The sequence below is a fragment of the Hipposideros armiger genome, unplaced genomic scaffold, assembly GCF_001890085.2.
Source record: "Hipposideros armiger isolate ML-2016 unplaced genomic scaffold, ASM189008v1 scaffold_176, whole genome shotgun sequence".
NCBI classification, from domain to species: domain Eukaryota; kingdom Metazoa; phylum Chordata; class Mammalia; order Chiroptera; family Hipposideridae; genus Hipposideros; species Hipposideros armiger.
Genome location: NW_017731526.1, coordinates 819,611 through 846,983, shown reverse-complemented (window position 1 = coordinate 846,983; position 27,373 = coordinate 819,611). Strand labels below are relative to the sequence as shown.

Sequence of the window (27,373 nt, the reverse complement as noted above, 5' to 3'; positions counted from 1 at the left end):
GTATGCAGCAAGAGCAGCACGGCAGAGAGAGAAAGATCAACAGCATTGGGAGACACTAGCCAAAGATTTCTTCAACATCCTTTGAAGAGGAATAATAAGGACCCACGATATATTCCTAATTGCTATCGCTTAGAGATGTGCAGATGTGTAATATGTGGAAGAAAATGTGGAGTAAATTTTATTTAGTCTCATTCCAGAGAGCATTAAATCATCTCAACACATCTTTAACAAATGCTCCACCTTGGGCAAATGAACTTTCTAACCTTCAGTTTCCTTCTCTTTGAAATGGAATATTATCATCCTTATTGAATTATTATGGACTGAATCGATGTTTGGCCAATGTTTGGTCTTTATCATAGCAATGTCGGTCACATGGCAAACACTCAACAAATTGCTACGATTTTCATTTGACTATCATAGCATCTTCGTAAGCACCCAGTGAAAGAATCATTGCCAGTGTATTTCCACTGGGATGAATGGAGCCAATACGAAGACTGTGCTAAAATGAGTGGAGTAGCAGTCGTCAGAGAAGGCTGCTTTAAGAAGTTTATTTCTGCCTGGGTATGTTAAACATTATCCTTGAACACAAAGGATGTTGAAAATCTGTTATGTTAAAATCTTGATTTGGGGTATCTATGTTGTCAAAGCAGTTTGGAGCTTAACAGTGTCTGGTAACTAGAGGCCTTAAAAAAGAAAAGATGGGTTTTTAGAAGCATCTCCAAAAGCAACAGGATAAAAGTGCTATTGGCCTTGACCGCATGATGAGGGTTTTTTACCAAAGGGGAAAACTTAGTCCAGTTGATCATCCCAGCCTAATTGATTAATTGTGGGTCTGACCATCTGGCTGATGAATGCTGACACCCAGCAGTGATTACTATGTAACACAAATCCGGATGTGCCCTCCCTGATGCCTCCCACAATAATGGCAACTCTGAACTTTAGGTTAGTTGATTCAGGCCTCTTGGCTCAATCTCTTCATGGAACAGTGGTTGTGGCAGGGAATATTTTACTAGACCTGGTCAAGCATCATCTTCTCGTATTTCAGTTACGCCCCCCCCTTTCCATCTCTACGCCTACCCGCTCCCGAGCCCTCTCTTAAATATAATCACTTTTCATGCAAAGCATTCCATCTGTAGTTTTCATCATACTGTCTGATTCTCTCATTTCCGGTTGCTCTATTCTGAAAAATATTTGACTGGTCTCAAAGACCTGTACTGCTATTTCACAGGGAATCCTATTGAGACATTTTTATTAGATCTTCTTTGCTACTGGCTTCCTTCAAATTACTGTGCTTCCAAATAAAGAAAATTATTTTACCTACCGGTAACTCATGAGCCTGGTTAAAAGGCCCACCGATGGCCCGAGCTCTCCATGAGGTTAATAGAATACATACTAGAAGACAATTCTTACATCTTATACCTGCATCTGATGTTCAGTTAGTAGCGTCCCATGAAGAAGGCTCTCCCCATGAGAACCATGGAGCACATTTCACTTTGAGAAAAAAGAAAGTCAAGCTCATGGAAGTAGCAGGGATCAGTAGCAATGCCACCCACAAACCAAACTCCACCGGGAGCAAACCTTTATGTGGGAGAACTGTCTAAGCAAATCAAATCTGAGTGCATCAATATAAACCCTGGGGAATTACAACCAAATTATTATTTTTTTGCGGGCAGGCATGGGGGTGTAAACTGACACACAATGCCCTGCACAAACTTGGCCAACGAGTCACAATGAAGGCGGATCCTCCATGTCCCCTCATCTTTTCCCACACTGATTTAAGCCATCTCAAAAGTCCTCGTTTTTCTTGTTCCCCACCTATGCCGAATCCTTCCATGTTCCAGGCTGGGTTAGTGTTAATTTTCAGTAGAGGATGGCGGGGGCATGCTGAGCTACCGAGTTCCAGGCTGCGAGTTGGGAAATGATTTTGGCCTGACTGTCAGTAAACAACTATGTGTCTAGGGCAAGTCAAGTCCCTTAACTCCCTATGTCTCAGCCTCTTCATTGAAAAATGATAGGGTAGGACTGCAGGAACTCTGCAGCCTCTGCCAACACTAAGATTCTATGGTTCTATAGCTCATTTCCTTTTTCTCTCTGGCATCAACTGCTCAACAACAACTCCGCTTACAGTCAATTCTCTGCTTTCAGTTCCTGATGGAAAAATGTCTCCTTCGCTTACTACCCGGGATTTGGGATTTGTAACCTCTCTTTCTGTTTTGGATGCTGGGAATTTGGAGTCATACATACGAACGTATCCAGATAGATGCTTTAAATTTGAAGGTGTTTAAGGAGAATAGCTTTCCCATGTAGAGCATTTAGTGCAGCTCAGCATGGAGGAAGCCAGCCATCCAAAAGTGGAGCAAAGGGGCCAATTCACAAATGAGAGGAAGCCTTTCATAATAAGAGTCTCCAGACTCTTCAATTTAGATAAGCTAAATACTACCAAATTCCAACTACTTTTCTAATCAATCCCAGACACCATCACAGACACTCAGGACTACAAATTTGAGGGCCAGCACTGGCAGGGATGCAGTTCTTATTTCACCTCCACCATGTATTGCCAAGTAGGATTTAGGATGGCATAGTAATAAGAGCCAAGAGGACAATCTGTCATTTATTTTCCTCCAAACTTTTCGAAATTTCCCATTTGGGCTCTGTTTCCCAGTTTTTAATTTGGTAACTGCCATTTTTCAGCATTTCTTTTAACAGGTTACTAATAATTTCTGATACAGGATCTCGTATTTCATTTTGTGCTGCAAAGAACGGCTGTTAATATTTCATCTGCCTTCAATTCAGCTCTGAATAAAGGCTGCTGGGTTTTTGATACACTGTTAACACTTTGGTTCTGGGGATTTGACCAGTGATATTCACCCAGTGTGCCCAGATCCTGGTAGGTGAAAGTAATAGATTGCCTGTCTCAGAAGTATCTCAGGCTGTGCTATACATTCTAGGAATACTTCAGAGTTTCTCTTCCTGGATCTTTGATGAAAACAAGAAAACAATTATTCTGTGTCTGTTTTCCCAGGGAACTTGGCATTTGCTTCAGTGGTAGTGTTCTAGAAGCAGTGTGCCGTGGTTAAGAACCAGGGCTCACAGGCAGATAGATCTAGGTTCAAATTCTAGCCCTGAAACTTGCTACACTTATCACGTTAGGCCACTTCCTTAACCTTCTGAGACTTTGCTTTCCAATTTGTAACACAGGGATAATGATAGTATCCACCTCTATGGCTATGAGGATTCAATAAACTAAAGTAAAGTACTGATGACTTTCTGAGCTCTCAATAAATGATGGGTATCATTATCATCCTAACATTACTAATCTACAAATTTGCATTCAAGTGATATTATTTTGCAACATCTTTTCAAGGCTAGCAAATTATTTTTGAGTCCAAACATCTGTTTGCTTTATTATAGTTTACATTTGAAAAAAAAAACCTCTCAGTAAAATCATATAAAATATTTAAAAATTGGTCATGAAAATCATATGTACAGTTAAAAATAGTACATAGCATCATATTATTATTTCACCTTTCAACCTAGCATCCAATTCTCAAAAGTTTTTGTTCATCTAAGAGTCAGGCCTCGATAAGGCGCATCGTACCAATGCTAATCCATTCCATAAAGAGATGGCTTATCATATTTGCTTTGCCCTACTCCCAAAGAATATAGATTATTTTAATATTCTTTGGTTACGTATCAGGCAGGATCCATCAGGAGAGAGAAACCACATAGCAATTTGAATATGAAAAGTTTAATATAAAGAATTATTAACTATAATAGGAGATTGGAGTAATGAGGGAGTAGCTAGTAAGAAGTAAAGGGAATTCTAAATTATATAAGAATAAGCAAATATAAGGAGCATAGCTATTTGTGGGGCTGAGATAGAATGCTCTAGAAAGAGTTGGACCTTGTTGGATCAGACCCAGTCACTGAATGAATAAATGGCAGAGAAACTGCTGGGGAGCTGTGTCAGCAGAACTTGCTGGGAATCTGCACTCTAGGTTGCCAGGAAAACTGTTCACAGGGAGGTGTCTTATCTGAGGCATGCTACTACCTACACCAGCCAACGTGTGTACGTGTGCAAGTGTGTGTGCGTGAGCATGTGGCGGGGGCTGGGGGAAGCTGCCAGCCACCAGACTCTGGAGAAGCTGCCTGTGCTTCAGCCGCTGGGCACCCAGGCAGCGTGTGTGCTACAGGAGTCAGGTCCAGGAGAAACCAAAGGAGTGCACGGGAATCCGGAAGAAAAAACCTCTTCCCCTCCCATAAAGTCTCTCTGAACCCTCTTCTGACAAAGCACACTCATACAGCTGGGAAAGGAAAAGTATAGATAGGACCTAGATACCCCTTTGTAGAGGAGGCAATGAAAGGTAAGAGTGGATCTGAGAGGTCGCACATTGATAACTGTCATAGTTATCATTTGCTCACGTACTTTATGAAATAACTCATTTTGGAGATTATAATCAGTGTTCTCAATTTACTATACTACTGTTCACCTTTACTGATAAATACTGACAGAATTAGGGAAAATAAGATTCTATTAAATAAAAGCAATACTAGTATTCATACGGTAATCTTTTCCCCCAAATGCTGCCCACATGTTTTAACTGTTTACATTTGCCAGATTAAGGAAAAGATGTTCAGAAATACTAAACTGTTGACCTAAATTTATGCACCAATGATTTCAGTCAAGAATTTCTGCTAAGTGGGCAATCAGGCGAACCATTGCAAACAACCTGGAGAGTCGAGCGTGGTAAAAACTGCCTCAATTTATCCTTTTTTTCCATTCTCTCTCTTTTTCTTTTTAATGATGGTAGAACCCATATTTGCTGTTCCATGACTGTAGCTATAGGTTGCTACTTTTCAGAAAAATGTATCATATATATTGTAGGGAATTTTTCCTATGATTCCTGCCCTATATTGTTCTTCCCTCAATATCAAATAGAGAAGCATCAGTAAATGACCAATTGGGTGCATTCCTCAAGGTATACAGCAATCACCATTAGGTTTTACATATAGATGGGGAGGTATATGCCCAAATACCTCCCCAGTTTTTGCCTAATTCCTTAATCCTTTAAGAAGAGGACTGAACCATTTATCCTATAATTAGAGGCAGGGTTTTAAAACACAAACCCTTGGCATTAGAAAAGGTTGCAGTGGTGAGGAGCCAGAGCACAGGAAGCAATTGGGTGAGAAGAGGGTCCTGTGGGGAGGAGAGAACCACCAGGCTAAGACCACAAAGCACTGTCTCACCCGTCCACCAGCTTCCAGATGCCTGGCCACAGCAGCACTGTCTGCTCTCGCTATCATGGAAGGGATCGGCTTGTTCCCTCACAGTTGTGTTTTATGGAAACCAGTGATATGACCGAGGAAAGTAAGCCCTGTTCGTTGTCTCACAATCCTGTTGTAGGCATCGCTGCCAGCTGCCAGCAGATGTCTTTAGGATTTTCTTTTGCTTATGTTGTATGTGAGGGACTGAGGATGAGCCTCATGACTCTACATACATTGGATCTCCGCCTCCCCAACAAACACAATCGCACTCGTCTCCCCTGCAATTCCTGAGTCAGAAAGGAGGTGATGGCTAAGGAAAAGGAAGAGCTGTAAGTGCGCATGAATCAGGCAGGCACATCCGTTTTATTTCAGTTTGCCCTTCTGTTCAGCTGGCTTCTCTGCTCTGACCCACTATACTTACCCTGTCGGCTGCTCTGACTAGCAACATGCCTTTTTAATCAGCCTTCCTGGGGTCTGCATTTGATTACAGCATTTGTGTTCTATTTTGATTCTTTTGTACTGTGCCCTGTGGTGTTAGCTTGAAAGGTGTTATTTATAAAATGAAATTCTATTGTATTGCCACTTGGATTCAAAGAGGACATATAATATTAATGCAGAATGTATTTAATAATATCTTGAATCTATTAAATCAATTTCTTCTTGAGAACACAGAGTGGGAGCTCCCTCTGTCACCAGGTAATACTACTTCAGAATCACCTGAACTTTTCTTCGCTAGCACTGGTGAAAGCTGGCACCAGAACCATTCCCTTAACGTCAGGCTTTCCAGAAGGAGGAGACCACCTTTCCTCAGCCAGGCCAGTGCCGCGTGCACCTGTTTAAACATTCAGCTGTGAAGGCCAAACATTTTCCTAGGCCTCAGATGCACATTTTTTTCACTAAGGAAACCATGAGATGAAACATGGATATGACTTTTTTACTACTTGGGAAGATTTAGGTAAAGAAGGAAATATAATCACCTGTTTCCAAGGAGCTGCTCGCAAGATTTGTAAAAAGAAATACATTTCTTATGTTCCTGACTCCTGTCAAAAGTGGGCTAGGAAAATTCTAGTGATACGAGAACTGCAGCAGAGTTGTCCAGGGTGGCACATTTACAGTGACGTTCTCACCTCACAAAAGTGCAGGTTTCTTTATGGCTGCTGGGCCTATCGTCCAATGTCTACGGATTACAATGGTAAAGGAGTCCCCAACTTCTCTTCACTTGTAATTTCAATGCCAACTGAAGACTGCAACATGATGCCACTGTATCACAGCTTGCATGCCACACCTGTGTTGCACACATTGCGCTCTTCCCCTACACCTTTTTCCCACCCCGCTCCGGTCAATACATCTGAAATCATCAATGGCTAAGCTGCTGTTTGGATAGGGAGGGAGGAAAGATGAAGTGTGGAAGGTGGTTTACCAATCAGGCTCTGCAGAACTCGCTAAAAGAAACTGTCACGCATAAAGGAAGCTGGCTGTGCAGTCCTTGAGTGGGAGTTCCTGGATTTTCACCTGTGGTCATTCACTGGCTCATTATATAACTCCAGGAAATGTAGGGTCCAGTTATCTAATCACCAAAATGGAAATAACTATATTTATCTTTTTCTACATGCATTGAGCTTCTTCAGGGATGAATGAGATAATGGTTCTGGAATGCTCTAAATTCTTTGCAACGAGGTGGGATTCAAATGCACATTATTAAAACGATGGCTCTGACCCCTTTTTTTGGTTCTCCAAACCCAGATATGAGAAACATTAATGAATGAATGAATTTCTGCCCCTCTTGAAATAAATCTTATGCCCTCATTCATAAATGACATCCCAAACATAAGGAGATAAAAGGTGTTGGGAAATACACATCTCAATCTTGAATGCATCAAATTATAAGCTATTTGCATGAAAAGATCACATTCATCCTTGTACCCATCCAGGTCCAACCATGTTGGTTTGCATTATGTAAACATTCCATTAATACTGGGAGTGCCAAAAAAATGTACACATTTTAAGGGATGTTATCTATGTATTACTTTTCGAAGTTGAATTGAATTACGGTAGCAATGTGTAGCATGATGTTCGCTCAAAAGATGGCGTTAAACAAATGAATGCTAGCGTCATTCATTGTATTACAATGTTAATACAGTGTTTTTCCCTTTCTTAAAGTGTATATACATTTTTTGGCACCCTCTGTATTTGTTGAATTGAATTGAAAAATGAGATCATATAACTTTAGAGCTGAAAGTAGCTAGAGACCATGGAAGTCTAGTTACCTCATTTTGCAGATGATAAACCTGATGCCCAGATACATTGAGTTACTTATCCAAGTGCAATATTAGCAATAGTGCAAGCCTTCAGAGTTGTTAAAGATCTGCCAGTGAAAATACATCACTCAATCAACTAAAACAGAATAGGTGTTCTTTTGTCAAAATAAGAGGTACTCTTCAGCTCAAATAATCTGAAGTACTCTAATCAGGGAGGCTGGAGCCTAAAGTCACAAGGAAACCTCATTAAATGGCCACAGACCGTAAGTGTGCTAGAAATGCCATGTTACTGAAGTTGCACATTTTAACGCTGTGTCTATCCTCTCATCTACTGGCATATTTTTCAGGTAAAATTAAAGTCATAAAAACAAAAAGTAAGGTCCGTCTTGAAATTATGAAGGACTCATGGAGGCACAATTTAAAAATGAACTTACTGTCATTTATTATTTTAGTCTACTATTAAGCCATACTGCAGACTGGAAGCCAAATTTAAATTCTAGGGTTCAGTAAACAAAATAGGACGAGACACTTTATCCTTTGTTAAATAAAAAATAAGTGCACCTATTGTGAGTGAGGTGATTTCCCTTTAGTACAAGTTACCTGTGTGTTATTTGCAGAGATAAGTTTGTCTGACTCTTGACTGTTGTCTGGTTAAAACAGCACCATAACAACAAAAAGCAAGTCAAACTATCCTTTTGACTGGCTTGGCTTTTTTTCTGGACAGTATGATTATTAATTTTCTTTATCTTAAATCAATCAAGACATTTAAATTCTTGACTAGGATGTAAACAATGTGTAGTCAGTATTCTTTTAATAATCTCCTAAAAACTGCAGCAGGGTAACTGGCATAAAGCAGAAACTGAGTATTCTCAGTTTGAGAATGAAATGAGAATTTCAATTATTGTAAAGTCGGAATCTAGGAATCTCCAATAAACTACTTTTCATTTTTCCAAAGTTCCATTCGAAACCCATAAAGGTCACAGAGAACAGAACATAGAGAAAAGGGGAGCGAGTGATAGCAACCAGCTAGGTACTTCTGATAGATGGAGGGCCCGTTGGAGACCGTTGTTTGTGTATTACCAAAAATCTGATTCCAGAAACATAATCTTGGCTTTCACAGATCAAGTTCAAATTCTTTACTTGGTGTTTCACCCTCCATTTCTTGCTCTACCTTGCTTAGGCGTTCCAGATTCCAATACTTCCCAACAAGTATTCTGGAGAGTAGCCGGATTAATACTGGTGTTTCCCTTTATCCTGGTATTACCAAGGGACTCCTAAAATTTAAATTTTCTCTTCTGTTTTCTCCATGACCTGTTAAATCACGTCTGGACTTCTGGATTGGAATATTATATATTAATTTACTATGATTCAATAAGCGTCTGCTACAGGTGAGACGCTAGGAAAATAAATAGGAGTAAGCCTAACTTCCTGCCCTCAAAGAATTAAGGAACGCACAGGGTAGTGGCTACTTTCCATGGATAGCACGTATGTTCCTGCTTTTAAGCGCCTGTTCTTCCCTTAAAGTGTCCTATGGTTATTCGTTTGCAGATCTAATGGCTTTAGTTATCTTGTAGTCCAGCTTAGGTTCTACCTCAGCCATAAATCATTTTCTAGCTTTTGTAGTCCACACTAATTTTTCCTTTTATTTATTTATTTTTTACTAGTACAGCTAGAGTAGACACTATTGTCCATGCAATGTCCATTCCCCTGTTCTTCCCAGTGACAGACCCCTGTTTTCAGAGTGGCAGTGAGCTTAGTCCTGGATGATGAGTTTTGATTATTTCTAAGCAATTATGACAAATCTGTTCCCTGATTTCCTTGCCTCCCTAGCACCCAAGGGTGGCCCTGGGACCCAGCTGTAGTCAATAATTCCCATGTGTCAATCTGATTGAGAGGCTGATTTCTGAGAAAGCTTTTTCTTTTTGGACAAAAGACTAGAGGTCAAATGTGACCATTCTGCTTCCTCCTTCTTCCCTCTTTGAAGTTGGACATGATGCATGGAGTCGCAGCAGCTATTTTGTGATCATAAAGCAACTGGCATGCAAAAAAGGTGAACAGAGCACCAGGGAGGTTGTCCCTGAATAAATCACATGCCAGCAGTTCTTCACCTCTGGACGTCTTGTAACGTGAGAAACACAAACCCCTATTTGTTTATGCCATTCAAGTCCGGATTTCTGCTACGGAACACATTTCTGACCAAGAATTACTTTCATAAATTGAATTATCCAAACTGTTCTTCCTAACTAGATGGCAAACACTGGTCACATTCTTGGCATTTAATAAATATTCATTGGCTTCATATCTTGATTATGTGTCCTAGACAGTCAATATATGTAATGAAATTCTCACTCCGAAAGCAAGGGGAGAATTTGTATTAAGCTAAGAAACGAGAACTAAACTAGGTCAAAACAGAAAAACTTGAGTCTATAATAAAAAGTTATAAGATGAGGATTTGTTACAGCGTAGTTAATATAATAAAAGCAAACTTTTAAAAACTTTTCCAAAATTAGCAGAAATATATTTTAAGCACAAAGACCTTAGAAGCATCCTCAAAGGGATAGACGTTTTAAAGAAGAGATGAAATACACAAGATTTCTATTAAATATAAAGAAGACAATGCAATGCAGTTCCAGCTCCATTTAAACTAAGTGAGGAAACAGCGCTAGTTAAATATCACCAGCCACAAGCCCTTTTCTTGTCCCTTAGGCAGCATGACTGTGACTCACCCAAATGCTCCCGACTCCTTAGCATGCTAATTAGCTTCCAGAATCTTTCACCTGAGGTTTGAACCCACGAGTGAGGAAACTATTACAGCATTTGCTTTTGGAGAAAAGGCTACATAAGTTGGGACAGGAGCTATTTTCAAGGCTTCCAAACAGTACAAGTAATGGGGAACTGCTGAGGAGAGGAATAAGCAGCTCTGGGTCGTTTTAGGTTAGTGACCTTAAATATAAGGTGTGATTTAATCAGAAGCCAGAGTAATCATGGCAGGAGGTGGGGAAAAAGACTCAGAGCTGCCTGGAATGAGGGAGGACTTTGGTGGCAGCGTTCGTTCAGCCTGAGCTAAAACGGCAGGATTCTGTCAGAGGCTCCACAAACAAAGGGCTGCATTATGTAACGCATCTTGTGTTCCTTTGTGAACTATTCCACAACAAAGTTTCATTAGTTCTCCCCCCCTCCAGACATTTCACCATTTCCAGGCTGCAACTTGTTGTCCAGAAGGGAAACTTTTTATTTGAAATAAAAGTTGAAATCACAAGAAAAACAAATAAAAACTTTTTCAGAAACCAAATCAAATTAATGTGAACTTTATACGGACTGGGAAAATATTTCTTACATTAGGTGAACAAAAGTCATCTCATAGGAAGAATTTCCAAATAATTCAGCAATAGTTAGCAATAATTGCCAAACTCTCCCTGAATCTATCATGTTTTGGGGTGGTGTTAGTCTGTTCAGTGTACCACTCTTAGAGCGTCACCTTTCAATACAGCATTTTATAGGCAAAATGGGAAGACGGCACGTTATACGGATGGCACCTAGCAGTACATTCTCATAAATATTATCGTTTTCCAAAATAACAATTTTGTATGCCTGTTATGAGGACATTCTAAGATTAAATACTGTCTTATGCTATCAAATTTAGCTTTGGTGTATAAAAATCTATTTTTTTAAACCAGTTTAATTTTTTAATCAGTTACTAACTTAAGAGCTTTCCATTACATAATATTATTTTGATTATCTTGTAAAAATAATTTAAGGTCTGAACAGATTTTTCCCTTTCAACCTTTCAAATGCTGGTTTAATGTTTGTGACTTAAGATGCCTATGAAAATGCCTAAGGTTTACTGGGGAATGCTGCATAGGACATGTCTTCTGGTCTGAGAATCTGGGTTGTGCATCATCAAAGTTGAGATGGGAGCCTCCAATTAACAAGTGGTATGAAATACTGATATAAAATATTGGGTCTGAGTAGGGGGCACTGTTCCTTCTGATTTGGTCCTAAATGGGTGTCCCCGAACTCTGTGTTCACTGTGCTTATACTCAGCGGAGTCCACCCAAGTGTCTAGAAATTGGGTGGAATCGATGCACGTTGTATTTTCATTGTGCTGGCCTTTCTTCCATTCAAAACTCACTGCTCTCAGACTCAGAATGATGCATCCCAGTTTACCCAGGATAGTTACATTTCCAATTCTCCAGGCACAATTATTAATCATGGCCACTTTCACTCTCAAAAGTGTGCCTGTTTGGTTGATAAATAGGGTTACCATACACATAAGCTAAAAAAAAAAAAAGCAACACCATTCTCTTTAAGCAAATTAAAATGGTTACTATTAGTCAACACCTGTGAAAACAAAGAGAGAAACTAAAATTTTATTACTTTAATCTCAATGTTTCAACCGGAGAGATCTTTCCATCTAAAAGTTTATTTTAAGATGAGGATAATTTTGGAAACTTATATTTCTATGAATTATTTAGGATTCCTACTTTTAGGCAGTACTGGATATTTAAAACCCCATTTCACATAAAAAAGCATATCTGCCCTTAAAATTTGTTGTAATGAAAAAAGCATAAGATCTGAAATGAAATGCTTTGAATCCTGAGTTTCAATCCTAATTCAATTATTTGCCCAGTTGGCAAATTAAAATAATCTCTGTGTACATTATTATTATTAACCCCTTCTAAATTGCCTTTAAGGACATTTTAAAACCAGACATGAAAGAGCTATATATACTGTAAAAAGCTAGCGTAACTTCAAGAAAATTACTATTGTTTCTTTTTGTAATAAAGACAGCTTTTCCCTTTTCAATTTCTAGACACTGGGGTGGACTGCAGAAAAGCTGCGTGCAGCAGCCAAGGCTGAGCCACACGTGTGGAAGCCGGGGCCTGTCACTCAACTCTCCTCCTGACATATAGCTCCATCACATTTCTAGGCGACACCTGTGCATGGCCCACAAAAATCTGAGGAGGAACGACTATGGATCTCGTACACTGTGGCTAGAAAATGAAAGGCTGCAATTTAAAGTATACAACTTTGGTCAAAAGTTTTGTTAGTGGTTTCATGAGTTTCTGATATAATCTTTCCTCAAAAGTAAAAGGGAAACTTGGGAGTAAGAGGGGCTGGAATAGAAAGGCTAGTTCGTGGAGTGGCAAGATTTTTTCTTTCACTTGTTACATTTTTAAATGAGGTTCTGGATCCCTACAGATATACTCCTCTGTCTTTTTGTGGTTGTTCATTCTTCTCTGAAATTGTAGATTACTTGGCCCAGAAAAAAATCTGGGTGTTCAGACTTAATTTTCCTAGCCGACCTGACATCAAAATTATATACAAAGTGTTTCTAGTTTTTCATCTATATAAATTAATCAAATAATTTTATTTTTTAAAAAGCCTCTGACTCTCCTCTCCCCACCCCCCATCCCCATTGTTTAAAAGGCATTTCTTTGGAGCTTTTAGTAATCGTAAAAAAGTTCTTATAAATTATCCTTCATTCAAATAATTAAACAAGTAAATACACTAAATGAGAGGTAATCCTCTAATGCATAGCATTTCTTTCTGTTCAAGTTGACTGCTCTAAGAATTAGGGCTCTAGTACCCAATATTTGGCCTCAAGATCTTCAGGTTTGTATAAGGTCCTATCAAGCAACTCTATAACTAATGATTCTCTATTTTAGATACACTCTTATTTGCAAATGTGGTAGGGTAAAAAGAGGAGTGAATGGCAAGAGGCGCAGAGGTGAAAAGAAAGCCAACAGGACTGCACTTGGTATCCAGGGACTGAAAAAAGAGCACTAGAAATCTTCCCCCATCACTCCGGATAGACAAATATCTCTCACACATTTCATCAATTAGTTCATTTGTGTTTAACAAGCCCCTCTTTTAAAATGCAAATATGCCTTAACCTGTAAACTTCATTCACACCTTTTTGTTAATTACTTTGATGTTCTAGAACATGATCAACACTTATCTGATATTGGCAATCTAAGGATGAACAAATAGCTCAGGGTGAAAAAAGAGTAATTTTGCTGGAGTGGGGCAGGAGCTGGTCGGTCGTGTAAGGGTTTCATTTGTGGGCAATGGAGCATAGTGATATTTTGCAGTTTTGCCTAGGAGAGTGGCGATAGCTTGGGTACCACAAAACGAGCCCTTTCCTTGATTGCCAATATCTAACTGAGTTCAGAACAGACCTGGAAGCCTATAGACTTCAAGGTTTAAACATTTAGCCATAGCAAGTTAATTGAATTTAATTTTTCCTGGAAACCTTTCTAGGTAATTCTCACTAGTCCCATAACTCATCAACCTTGGAATCTCCTCTGGTTCAACCTCCCAAGTTTGAACTTCAACTGATAAATGAATTAAAATTAAAAAAAAATGTGGTCCAGCCTTTTTCATTGTCTCTCTAGTTCTTCACTTTTTTGGAGATTATGATTATGGTATGTAATCCTAGAATATACTGTAAGAAGTTTCCAAAGTATATGAGGTGTTATATTAATTCTATATCTGTTTTAGTAAGTGCCACTTAATCTGATATCAAAAGGTTGCAGAATTTAAATTAGACTTCAGTTGACTTAAGCTACAAGTCTTAGCTGGGCAGAAATTCAAGGAAAAATATTTTATGACATCTTATAACATTACTAATCACCTCTCCTTTTATACGAAAAATAAATATGCTAAAATCTTCACTGTTAAGAAGAGGTCATCTTTCCTGCCAAAATGGCTAATTTTAGTTTTTATGTGGTTGGATACATTCATAAACTATTACATGAAAACATATGGTTGGAACATGCTTATTCCTTCATGAGTGTTCCTCTTTTGAGGCTGCAAATTTTTCCTCAGTTGTTCCATGTGCTATTTTGTTGTGCTGATGGCTTCTTGTTCTAAATAATTTTCTTCCTTTTCCATTGTCAGTGAAATGAATTCTAATAAGGGGAAAAAAGAAGCCCTGTGATGAAAGTCCCTTTCTTGTAGGGCTGGAGACTGGTATAGGACACAGGGGGACAGCAAACATATTGCACATTCATCAATCAATTGATCCCTTTGTGGTTTATTCACCTGAATGCATTTTGACAAGCAGTGAAACCGCAGTGGGAAAGGGATTATTTGTGTGGCTAATTTTCAGTTACCTATGGAGTACTAGACAAGTTTTTCTTATTATTAAACATAAATCTTTTATTTTCCTTCAGATCAGTGAATCACTATTTTAAGGTATCTTGCCCATAAGGATGAGCGAAATGTCTCAGAAGTATTAAAATTTCACAAAGCCTAACCTTGAAGTTTCGGTGTATAACTCTCAGTTGATCTTTGAATGTAACAGTCACCTTTTAAATGGGCATGGTCGAAGTGTAGTTCTTTAAAATAGAAGGGTAATGTAGAACAATTGAGAATCCTTTCCACTATTTAATTTGATTTCTCACTTTATATTTTGCCCTTACTTTTCCTTATAACACTCCTTTCCCTACATATTTTTAATCTCACACCTTCCCAATTCTGCTTGACAGTGAGAATCTATTATTTTGGCACATGATAGGTTCTTTCTAGAGGCCTGCTGAATGCAAGAAAAACCACCTGGACAAATTATAAAGTAAACAATAGAAAAACTTTTAATTAGGCGAATTAATAAATCTATAGTTTTGGGGGAAAATCCACGATAGTTACACATGATTAAAAATTCCAAGGATATTTAGAAAGGACCGAGCCTAGGTTAAAAATGAAAAATTCTAAAATCAAAAAGGAAAAAATAATGCAGCTCAACACAATTGAAAGCACATGTAGAAGGAAGCTAATATATATATATATATATATATATATATATATATATATATATATATATTTTAATTAAATAGAAAGCCTGAAATTACAATAGAATGCTAGTTGGCATTATTATATCAAAGGGAGAAAGTTATTTCTTTCTGCTCCAACTCTAGAGAGAAGAACACATTCTCCAGAGCCACCAAGAGCAGAACAGGGAGGAATAATTGGAATTTAAGAGTTGCAGTAGATAAAAATGCTGGATGTTCAAGGTAAGCCAGATTGGTCTGTGTGGTAACCTGCTTCCAAGATGATCCCCTCCGACCCCTACCTTCTGGTACCCACGCCCTTGTACAGTCCGGCCTACACTGTATTGGAGTTGGTCTGTGTGACCAATATAACATGGTAAAAACAACGGGGTGTGAGTCTCAGTGCTAGGTCAGAAAAGCCATTCCTGTGTCTCCTTACTCTCTTTGATCACTCCCTCTGGGGAAGCCAGCCCCTGTGTCGGGGAGGGCACTCAAGCCGCCCTGTGGACAGGTCCACATGGCCAGGAGCTGAGATGGAGTCCATGCCAGCACGTGAGCCCTGGGAGTGGACGGGAAGTGGATTCTCCAGCCCTGCATCCCTGCTGACACCATGACTGCCACATCACGAAGGATCTGAAACCACAGCACCCCACTGAGAGGCTCCTGGATTCCTGATCAGGAGAGATTCCTGAGAGATAATACATGCTTATTGTTTTAAGTCACTAGGTTTTGAGGCAATTTTTTAAATTAAAAAAAAATTTTTTTAGCATTAGATACTAATATAGTGATCGTGGCTTTTTTTTTTCTTTTTTGTACTTCAAGTGCACAGACTTGGATTAATCATAATCTTTGGTATTTGATGCATACTTATGATTGGTCCACATGTGTCTTACTTTTATTCACATAGTTATTTTTTTAATGAATTACTAAACACCAGCAAACTAAGTCCCTGTAAAAATAGCTTGGAGTTTTATAATAGCCTCTATCTATCCAAATAATTTACCCCATCTTATATCCTGGTCTCTTCCACCTAAGAAAACCACTATCCTGATTTTTATGTTTATCATTTCTTTGTTTTTCATTTCATGTTTGATCTCATCTATTGGTATCCGTAAATTTCTGTTTGTGTATACACACATATGTATATATACGAGAGAGAGTGTGTGTGTGTGTGTGTGTGTGTGTGTGTGTGTGTGTGTTATGTATGCAATATGTATTTTGGTTGCTTTTAACTTTATAAAATGCTATTATGCTCTATATACTATTTTTTGGGGATTTCGGTATTTTCACTTAATATTATATTGTTAAGGTTTATCCATGTTGTTGCATGTTACTGCAATTTGTTTATTTTGTGTCTAAACACTAATGTTGCCAAGATGGTCAGAAAGAGAGAAAAATATGACTAATAAGCCCTTACATCACAGAATTATACAGTTGTGGCAGGACTTATATAGCTATATAGGCAGGGTAAAACATACTTGGGATATAATTTAAATGAATTCACTAGCTCTAGAAATGAAAAAATAAACAGAATATATAATATTGTATTCTAGATTTATTATTATAAGTTAAAAATATTTCTTTCCCTATGGATAATGGATATTCAATAGCATATTTCAGTAAATCATATATGCTGATTGTTAATATAACACAATTTATTATACACACATACATACACACAAACTATGGGCCCCACAGATGTTTGTTCAAGTGATATTACAAAGCTCAAATACCTATAAAAATATATTATAGTAAAAGTTACCTATATAAAAGTAAAATGTAAGTGTTCTAAAGAACCCATTGAGACTACATTGGTGAATGAATACTGAAAATAATCTACTCCTTTCTTTAAGAATTCATGTATTTTTATGTAAATAATATTTATGCACAGAAATTTTCTTTACTATCAACTGTTCTCAAATACATATACATTATCAAAGAATTCTTATATATGATAACTTAATATCTACCTCAAGCCTTTATGAATACAATCTAAAGCATTATTGTCAAATCTAATTATAAGAATTATATAGCCAAATGGAGGAGGATCTCTCCATTTTACCTCTCACCTCCTTCCCAATCACTCAAAGATTATATTCTTTTGTCTTGATAGCACTATCTGGAAATTGGCCTCATTTGTTAATTCCAGAAATGTTTCAACTATATTCGTATCAGCTAGCTGTTTCCTGATATCTTTCCGGCGGGCATCAGTTTACAACGAATAGTATTGTTGAATGTCAAAGTTATTTTATTTAATATTATTATTAGTTCCCCTGCATCCCCCCCTCTCCTCTAGTGCCTCAAAGAGGGATGTTGGGCAACAGAGATTTAATGTGACTCCTTAAGCTAAGTAGACTTCTGGTACAAGGTGACTTTTATTTTGGAGCAGCCGAATCAATTTTATCCATTAAACTGGGATTTATTTAGACATTTGGCTTTACCAATGGACACAAACATTTTTCTGTGATGTGACATAATTACAAAGAATGTATGTGAAAACTATAAAGCAGGAAGTGTTACATTCTTAATTCTTCACTAAACAAATTGCTCAGCTTTAAGGAATAGAAAGAAAAGAAATATTGATGAAATAGAGCCCTCAACTATGGCATAAAGGCCAAAGCATGGAGGTCAGAAAAGAATGCAGAAGATTAACAAAATTACTGAAGATGGTTGGACGTACTGCTAGAGGAGGGTCATTCTTAGTCATTTTCCAAAGGCTCTTTATTAAAAATAGGATGTGAATATTTTAGGAATAACTTTTTTCTTAAATTTCTCAGTTTTCAAAAAACCTGCACACCAGAAAGGACTCTGTAAAATAGCTATGTGAGAGGGCAATAAGAGTCTGTGCGCCAAACAGGAGGCTACTCAAGTCAGCCCTCGCCTTGATACCCTCTCTCAGTAGGGTTGTGGCGGATGAGAGAAGTCTGGAAACGTTTATAGGGGGGATCAGAAAAAGTGGAAGCCACAATTTAAAGAGAATGAAAGCCATATTGCTCTTCTGCTGTACTGGAGTTGATATTTGGAGAAGGGTCTATTTCTTTCTAATGAAAGCTTCTCCTTCCTAATGCAAACTCCATGAGGATATTTGCAAGAGTCAAGGCACAAGACACTAGGCAATGGCAAAGAGAAAGAGAGATCAGGTTTAAGATCTGTTTTGGAGGTTGAAATGATAGAATGTGGTGGAAAGAAGCTATATTGTACAATAAGCCAAAAAATGGAATAATCTCTTTCTTCCAGTTTATTGTATAATGGAGAGGTAGTTGACTTTTATTCTGTAAATGTATAGAAAACAAAAGTTTCATTCATCCTTCTCTAATGATGCCAATCTAATTTGATATTACATTTCCCTTCAAATGCTCTATTTTATTTAGTGACAAGGGATTTGATGCCCTTGAACTTTCCCAGGCAGTTTGTATGAAAGTCAGTTGCTAAGGGTATTCCTAAGGGAACCTGAAAAAAGCTGAAGATAAATAACCTCAGTACAATATGCAGATTAAGTAGACGGGTAGGTTTAAGAGTTACCTTTAGAAAGGAAAAGAAAAGATTTAGAATTCTGGACTAGAGTTGCTAGTTAATCACTGATTGGAAAAAACTCGGTCAAGTAGATAGAGTTTTACACTCCCCAGAGGGAGGATTTTTACATTTTTTCCTCTTGGGAATAAAGGTCAGCGTTATCATGGAGAGAAAGCAGGCGAGGGGTGTCCATCATTCCCCTCCCCTTACAATCTTCCTTTTCTTCTTCCCCCACCTTCCCAGCTCTTACTTCTGGCAACTCAACGATAAACGGCCTACGGATGGGAATCCATGGGGGTAACTGGGAGGTCTCAGAGCTCTAAAGTGAGGTGAAACTTCTGGGAAACGCTTTTAGCAATTTACTTAGGTTGAGTGAAAGAAGCAATGTGACATGCGAGGAAAAGCATGGGTTTGGGTCCACACAGCCATGAATTTGAAACCGAACTCCAGTACTTATCAGCGTCATCATGAGCAAGTTAGCCAACCTGTTTAAACTTCAGTTTAGTCGTCTCTAAAATGATGGTTACCTATGGAACCTGTGTTCCATGTGTTATGCAGGTACTCAGTAAGTACTCAGTACTTCTCTAGTACCCCTCTAAACTGGATTAGAGTAAGGAGCTAGTAATGTAACATTTATGTGAGAGAAAGATATTTGATCCTCAGATCACTCACTGGAGGTAGCAATCATTTGACAATTGACCAGATGATACTTTGTTGACATCTCTTCATTTGCTAATGGATAAAATGTTAGAAATGGAAGAAAAATAATTTCTAATTCATATCATTTGAAAACTGACGATCAGGCCTAAGAAACAGAAGACAATACTAGATAATTTTTAAGGTTAATCTTTCAGAGATTTTCCACAAGCATAAGGTGTCAGTGTTCCCATATTACAGAACAAGTTCTCTACCTATCGTTTGATATAGTTGTCTATCAGAAAAGTAAGAAGTACCTTAAGAGTAAATTGTAACTAAATTTTGTGCTATGTTTTTACTTGTGTTCATGTGCCTGTGTGTACACAAGCCGGGGTGTCATTTTAGTATGCTCAGAATTTAAACGTGTACAATTTGAGGTTCACTTTGAACACAGTCAGTTAGAGTGAAAACTCCTAGTTCTTTTACCTGTAGTATTTATTGAATTTGTTATGACATTCTTTCCATTATTGTCTTAGTACCCCAGTTAAGAAAAATTTTACTAAGGAACCTATTAATTAACATAATTAATACTTATTACATTGTACTAATCACACTCTTATTAGCATTTTAATATCACTAATAGCTATAAACATACTATGTATAATAAAAATAGGAATCATTTATTGAATGCTTTTTGTGTACCACATTTTTTTTGCTGGGCATTTTATATAAATTTTCACAGTTAATACTTTCAAAGGCCTCATGAGTTAAGTATCATTAGATAGAGGAGACATGACAATCTTTTCTTATTAAAGGAAAACTCACCTTATCCAAATCTTACAAGCATGATAGAATAAAATGGTAATGTCTTTAATTTAGAAAGTGCCATTTATAAAAGTGTACTGTTAACTACTTTACTAATTTGTGCCATATGCAATAATAATGTTACGTGACACAGGGCTGAAAGGCTGCCCTCCCCAAAAGTAGTATTTGATAAATTGTACACAATAACCCATAATAAAGAAACAAAATTCCATCTGAAATACAGAGAAAGAATTTAGAAAAACCAAACAATTTAGCTTGACTGGATTTCATCCAAATGTATTTCAAAGCTCATAAATATAGTGGGCTAAGATCATTGACATTGTCAGGGGATTATCATTAAATTTCAACCCAAAGGCAACAAACTCAGCCAATGCAGATATAGAAAGCAGTGTCTCCTAAAATAAAAGTAAAGTAAATATCACATTGTATTATAGTTCCTACTCTTTTCACTAACCAACGGGCTCAGAAATTAAATAATTAAAGATTTAAAACTACCACCACCTTAGCAGTTGACCAATATGTTACTAAATAAAATAAAATGACCTTACATTTGAAGTGTTCTCACAGCTCAAAAATTTAACCTATGCTCATTCATTTCCTATCTCCCCAAACAATACAATAACTTAATTATCCTATAGTTTTTAATAGTTTAATAGGTCAGAGAAGCCAAAGATTGGATATTCTTTCATTGTTACTTCACTTCAGGGAAAGAAATACAATATAAATTATATGGAAAACCTTACTTTTGTGTGTGTCTACCACAGTGCTTGCTTTCACTGCTAACTCTGCTGACCGAATACAGAATATTACCAATCAGATGAGTCTCCAAGAAGGTGGAAACATTGAAGCAAAATTCATAAAATAAAGAAGACAGACTCCAGAAATTCCAGTTCTTGAGAAACTGATTACACACAAAAGGGCTATTACATACAAAAGGGCTATTAAAAATGAAAGGGTTAGTAGAAAATCTTCTGGGCTTATTTAAAAAGAGAAGGTGGAATTCCATGAGATTCTTTTCTAAAGAAAACACTAACAGTGCTGTAGATCTACAAAACCTAAAAGGGTGTACAATGGACCCAAGTCTCTGCTTTGTGACTCATGGGTATACTTCATCAGGATGTACTTCCTGTTAGAGGGTTATATAGGTGAATAAGCTGACCAAGTCTACAGAGACAGAAATTCCACATGTGTCATAGGGATAACATTTATTTGATCTCAAGTTCTGCACACGTATGAAAACTAATTCTAATACAAACATTAATGAATTCAGTACTGTTGGTGGTGTTTTGCCTCTAGATTGTCTTTTTCCCCCCTCTAGACTATAACTCAGATGACTTTAAATTTACACTTATAAATTGTACATTTCTCAAATCTTTTATAAAAGCATAGGCTAAATGAGATAATTTTTAAAGGTGAGTTGGAGATTTCCTTTTAAAAGTAGTAATAATAACAAAAGCACTTGTAAGACAATAATAATGAATAACCGAATATATATTATGTGCCAGGCACTATGCTTAGCGTTTTATATACATTAGTAAATTAATAAAACAATCAATATGTTTGAGAACCTACTTCAGACTAGGCACTATACAAAGCATGTCACACACATACACACACAAACACACACATGATAGAAGCAATTTTAATTATACAACAGGGCTAGAAAATATAATGGATAAGAGAATCGGGAGATTTTTGGTAAAACTGAATAGGTCCTTTCATATTTCTCCGTTTGAATCTCTCCAAATATCTCTAATGCCTGCTTTTAAAAAGAAAAGAAACTATAATAATTTTGAAAAAAAATATTCACAAAGAAAACTCCTACTCTTTTATATGAAGCACTGATTCTTAACTTCTTAAGACACACAATATTCTCTACTACTTCTGAAAAAATCATTGAAAAGTAGCCATAGAAACTTAAATAATAACTGAAAATAGTCTTCAGAGATCAATAGGCCAGGAAGAAGCCTTAGACTATGCACTGCCCTCCACCCACATTTTTCAATGCCAGGTACTTTTATTCGCCAATACTTTCTTCTGCTTTTCTTTATATTCCTACATTAAGGAATATCAGCATTTATTTATAGAAATATCCTTAGAGTATTCCCACAAATGCATATTTCTATGAAGAACAAGAAAACATGGAAGTTATAGTATTCTGAGGTCCTTTTAGTTTTTTTCTTTTATTACTATTATTAGGTCTACTGCTAATTTCTAATAGGTTGAATCTTTCATTAGACCCAAAATATAGGGCTCTTTATTTAGGACTTGGACATAAATATCAGTTGCACAGTTGTTGTTTTCATGGTCATTTTAAGTTATTTCAACCATTAATGCTTTAAGTCCCTGAATATCCTAAGCTGTCTAAGTACAAATATACTCCCACCACATTCCTCTATGCTAACCTAGTAATGTAGTGGGAGTAAAGTTTCATTAAAATATATGAGGGAAATTGGGTCACTATTAACATTTAAAAATTAAACAATATACATGGTAGTCATAGGATGTAAGATGTAGCCAGGCCTTCAGAACTTCTGAGGCATCACTTTAAGACATCATTTATCATTCTGATAAAGCTGAGGTCAAGTTTCTAAAAATGCAACTTGTTAAAAGCAGGAATAAATGAATGAGAGATGAGTCAGCTCATTCGATGGAAAGGGTAAAAAAATACTTCAAAAGCACACCACATGACTTGGTAAATATTCAGTGTATCAAAATGCAGTTGCCATCTGGCGTTGATAGACCGGGCTAGAATAAGTGTTAAAGAAAAAAAGAAAAAAAAAAAAGAAAGGAAATAACTCAGGCAGGTTAATGTGCTCTTGTCTACAATTCATAATTCAGGTATTAAGTGCTTTAATAAATATTCACTACAAAAGAAAGGCTGCGTTTCAGTCCAACCTGGGCAATATTTGTTGGGGGTGGTTGGAGAGGAATAAAATAAGATAAGACCTGATGACACCTACATATGCTAAAAACAAAAAAGTGTTTTAGGTAAAGCAGAATTCTCAATCATATGACAATACTGCCAGAACACCAGCTTCACAACTGAGCACAGGGAAGTGGTAAGCCTACATTTAGAAAGAAACTGAAATCTTGCTTATTGTCAGCTTTGAATATTCAAGTATTCTTTTCTTTGGCTATGACTATTTAGAAGTATACAGTAAACTAGGGAGTAAACAAAATTGTTGGCTGGATTGTAAAAGAAGGAAAACTTAAAAAGCCCTAACATTCTTTGTAGTTTTTAAGTTAGAATTTGCAATTAACTTTGCAGTATATAATCAAATAAAAAGTACATGTGAACGGTTTTATCCCTCTTGCTCAAGAAATAAAGCACATTTAGAAAATAGTATCATTTACACACACACGAAACGACAACATGAGCTGTGAAAACTTGCCCAAAGTGTCAATGCCTGTCCAAGGCCATGTCTGGGCTTGTTATTAGACACTTTTATCCTTAACCCTCTATATTCCCAGGGTTTCCAAATCTTGACAATCATGTACATGACATCTCTTGGAAATAAGGCATTAGGCAGAAAAGAAGTTTTAACATAGCTTTAAAGATTAATTAGGAGAGGGTCCAGGGAAACTGTTAGCAAAATGTATGAAGCACTGCAGGCAAGAGTTGATTAGGGTCAAGGATACGTTTTTTAAAAAATTGAGGTAAAATTTACATAAAACAAAAATTATTGATTTTTAAAGTGTACAATACAAAACGTTTTGATAAATACACAGTCAGCCCTCTGTATCCTCAGGTTCCATATTCTCAGGTTCCGCATCTGCGGATTTAGTCAACCTTGGATCAAAAATATCCTTCCCCTACCTCCACCAAAAAAAAAAAAGTTATGGTGTTGCTGACTTGTACTATGTAATTATGCCTAGGATGGTGTGTCTGTACCTAACATGCACTTTTTTTTTCTTGTCATTATTCCCTAAACAATACAGTATCACAAATATTTACATAGCATTTACATTGTGTTAGGTATTATAAGTAATCTAGACATTATTTAAAGTAGACAGGAGGACATGTATAGGTTATATGCAAATACTACGCCATTTTATACAAGGCAATTGAGTATCCTCAGATTTTGGTATCTGTGGGGTGGTTCCTGGAACCAAACTTCCCCAAATAGCGAGGGATGGCTGTACACACCTGCATGATCACCATCCCATCACAGAAATAGGAACTTCCTTTGTGCCCCCTTCTAGTCAATTCCCACCTCTCAGAAACAACCAATATTCTAATTTTTATCATCATCGATTATTTTTCCTTCATATAAATAGAATCATACAATGTGTAGTCTTTTGGGTCCTGACTTTTTTTACATAACACAATTCTGAAATTCATCCACATTGTTGTCTGTATTGTAGTTCATTTTGCTTTGTTTTTTTTTTTTTTTTTTGCTTATTAGCATTCTATTTCTCAGGAATGCAATTACAAAATCATAGGGTACGTATATGTTGAACTTAATAAGATAATGACCCAGTGTTCCAAAGTAGAACATTCCCACTAGTAAATGTGAGAAGCCAAGTACTCTACATCCTTGTCAACACTTGAATCTGTCAGTCTTTTTCATTTTAGTCATTCTAGTAAGCATGAACTAGGATCTTGTGGCTTTAATTTTAATTTTCTTAATAACTAATGATGCGGAGTACTTTTCTTATGAGCTTATTGGCCTTTCTTAGATCTCCCATTGTGAAATGCCAACTCAAGTCGTTTGCCTATTTTTAATTATTTTTCTCATCTACTTGCTATTGATTTGTAGGTATTCTTTATATATTCTACATGAGTTCTTTGATATATGTATTGCAAATATTTTCATCCAGTTTGTTGCTTGTTTTTTCCTTTTCTTAATGTCTTTTGATAACTAAAAGTCTTTAATTTGGATACAGTCTGACAATAACTTTTTCTTTTATGTTTAGTACTTTCTGTGTCCTCTAAAAAACCTTTACCTATCCCAAGGTTATGAGATTTTTTTTTCCCACATGTCATTTTAGAAGCATTACAATCTTAGTTCTTGCAGGTGTTAAATAGATATTAAATTAATTTTAGTATGTAATGTACAATAGAGTCCAATTTTTTTCCCCTATGTCTATCCAGTTTTTCAAGCACTATTGAAAAGATTTACCTTATCCCAATTAAATTACATTGTGACCATTGTTGATAGCAATTGACCATATGTTTGGAGTTTATATCTGGACTCTTTTTCATTTCTGTTGCAATGACCTATTTGTGTATGTTTTTTGGGGGGGGCTAAGGGTTGGGAGTTGGTATAATCTGTCTTTACTATTTATGGAGGTCTTGAAATTAGATAGTGTGAATGTTCCAACTTTGCTTTTCTTTTTCTAGGTTATTTGAAATTCCACATGAATTTTAAAATCAAGTTGACAATTTCTCCAAAAATTAGGGAAAAAACAACAACCCCAAAACCATTGAGATCTTGACTCGGATTGTTGACTTTACAGATCAACTTGGGAAGAAATGACTCTAACAATATTGAGTGTTCATCCATGAACAATAATATTTCTCTAAGGACTATTTAGTTTTGAATGTAGGGAACTTATATTCCTTTGTTAAACTTATTCTTAAGTATTTTATATTTTCATGCTATTATAAATTGACTTTAAATTTTATATTCAAATTATTTGCCACTACTATGTAAAAATATAATCAATTTTTGTATAATGATTTTGTGACCTTCTTAAGTGCACTTATTAGCTCCAGTAGTGGTTTTGTATATTCCTTAAGATTTTCTAGCATAAAAAATCATGATATATGTGATAAAGACAGTTTTACTTCCTTCCCTATCCTTATACCTTTAATTTATTTTTCCTGCTTTATTACTCTGGCTAGAATCTTTAGTACAGTGTTGAACAGAAATAGTAAGAACAGATATCCTTGCCTTGTACTAGATGTTAGGCAGAAAGTGTTCATTTAGTCTTTCGTTAAGTATGGTATTAATTGTAGGTTTTCACAGAAGCCCTTCATCAGATTGAGAAAGTTCCTATCTCAGTTTTCTGAGTTTTATTCTAAATCCCTGTTAAATTATTTCAACTGATTTTTTTCACATCTATTGAGAAGATCATATTTTTCTTTTTTATTCTAGTAATATGATGAATATACATTGATTTATTTTCAAATGTTAAACTAAACTTGCACTTCCGAGATAAACTCTAGTTGGTGATGAGGTATTACTCATTTTATGTATTGCTGGGCTTTATTTGTTAATATTTTTAAGAGATTATTATGTCCAGACCCAGGAGGGATACTAACTTGCAATTTTCTTATATCTTTTTTAGGTTTTGCTAGTAGGATTATGTTGGCCTCATAAAACAAATCAGGGAATGTTTTCTCCTTCTATATTTTCTGCGAATTTGTGTAGGTTTAATATTATTTCCTCCTTAAATGTTTTACAGAATTCTTCAGGAAAACTATATGAGTCTGTATTTGTCTTTTTAGGAATGTTTTTGATAACAAATTCAATTTCTTTAATACATATAGGGTTATTTAGATTTTCTGTTTCCTGTGTCAGTTTTGGCAACATGCCTTTTAAGGAACTTACCAATTTCATTAAAGTTGTTGAAATTATTGGCATGAAGTTTTCATAATATTACCTTGTTATCCTTTCAATATTTGTGTGACATGTAATGATATCTCCACTTTCATTACTGCTATTGGTAATTTGAATCTTTTTTTCTTGATCATTCTTATTAGAGGCTTATGAATTTTATTTATCTTTTCAAAAAATCAAGTTTTGCCTTTGTAATTCTTTTTTGTTTGTTTTCGATTTCTTGGATTTTAGCCTTATTATTTATTCCTTTTCTTATTTCAAGTACTTCGGGGTTTAACATGATTATATTTTTCTACTTTATTTAAGTGGAAACCTATGCCATTGATTTTAAACCTTTCTTCTTTCTTCTGTTTTAGAAATAAAAGCTCTAGATTTCTGCTAAGCCCTTCTTTAACTTATGCCATGGATTTCAACATACTGCATTTTCAGTATAATTTGATTTAAAACAGTTTTATAATTTTCCTCATGAGTTTATCCTTTCAATTATGGGGTATTTATAAATTTGTGTTCAATTTCCAAATGGTCTTTTCTAGAT

General features: G+C 36.3%; 1 protein-coding gene across 10 annotated transcripts in view; it reads right to left on the bottom strand.

Moving 5' to 3' along the window:
- The window catches only part of ZBTB20 (zinc finger and BTB domain containing 20), a 769,723-nt gene that overhangs the window by 273,881 nt on the left and 468,469 nt on the right, over positions 1 to 27,373 (bottom strand). The gene's annotated exons all lie outside the window — the stretch shown is intronic.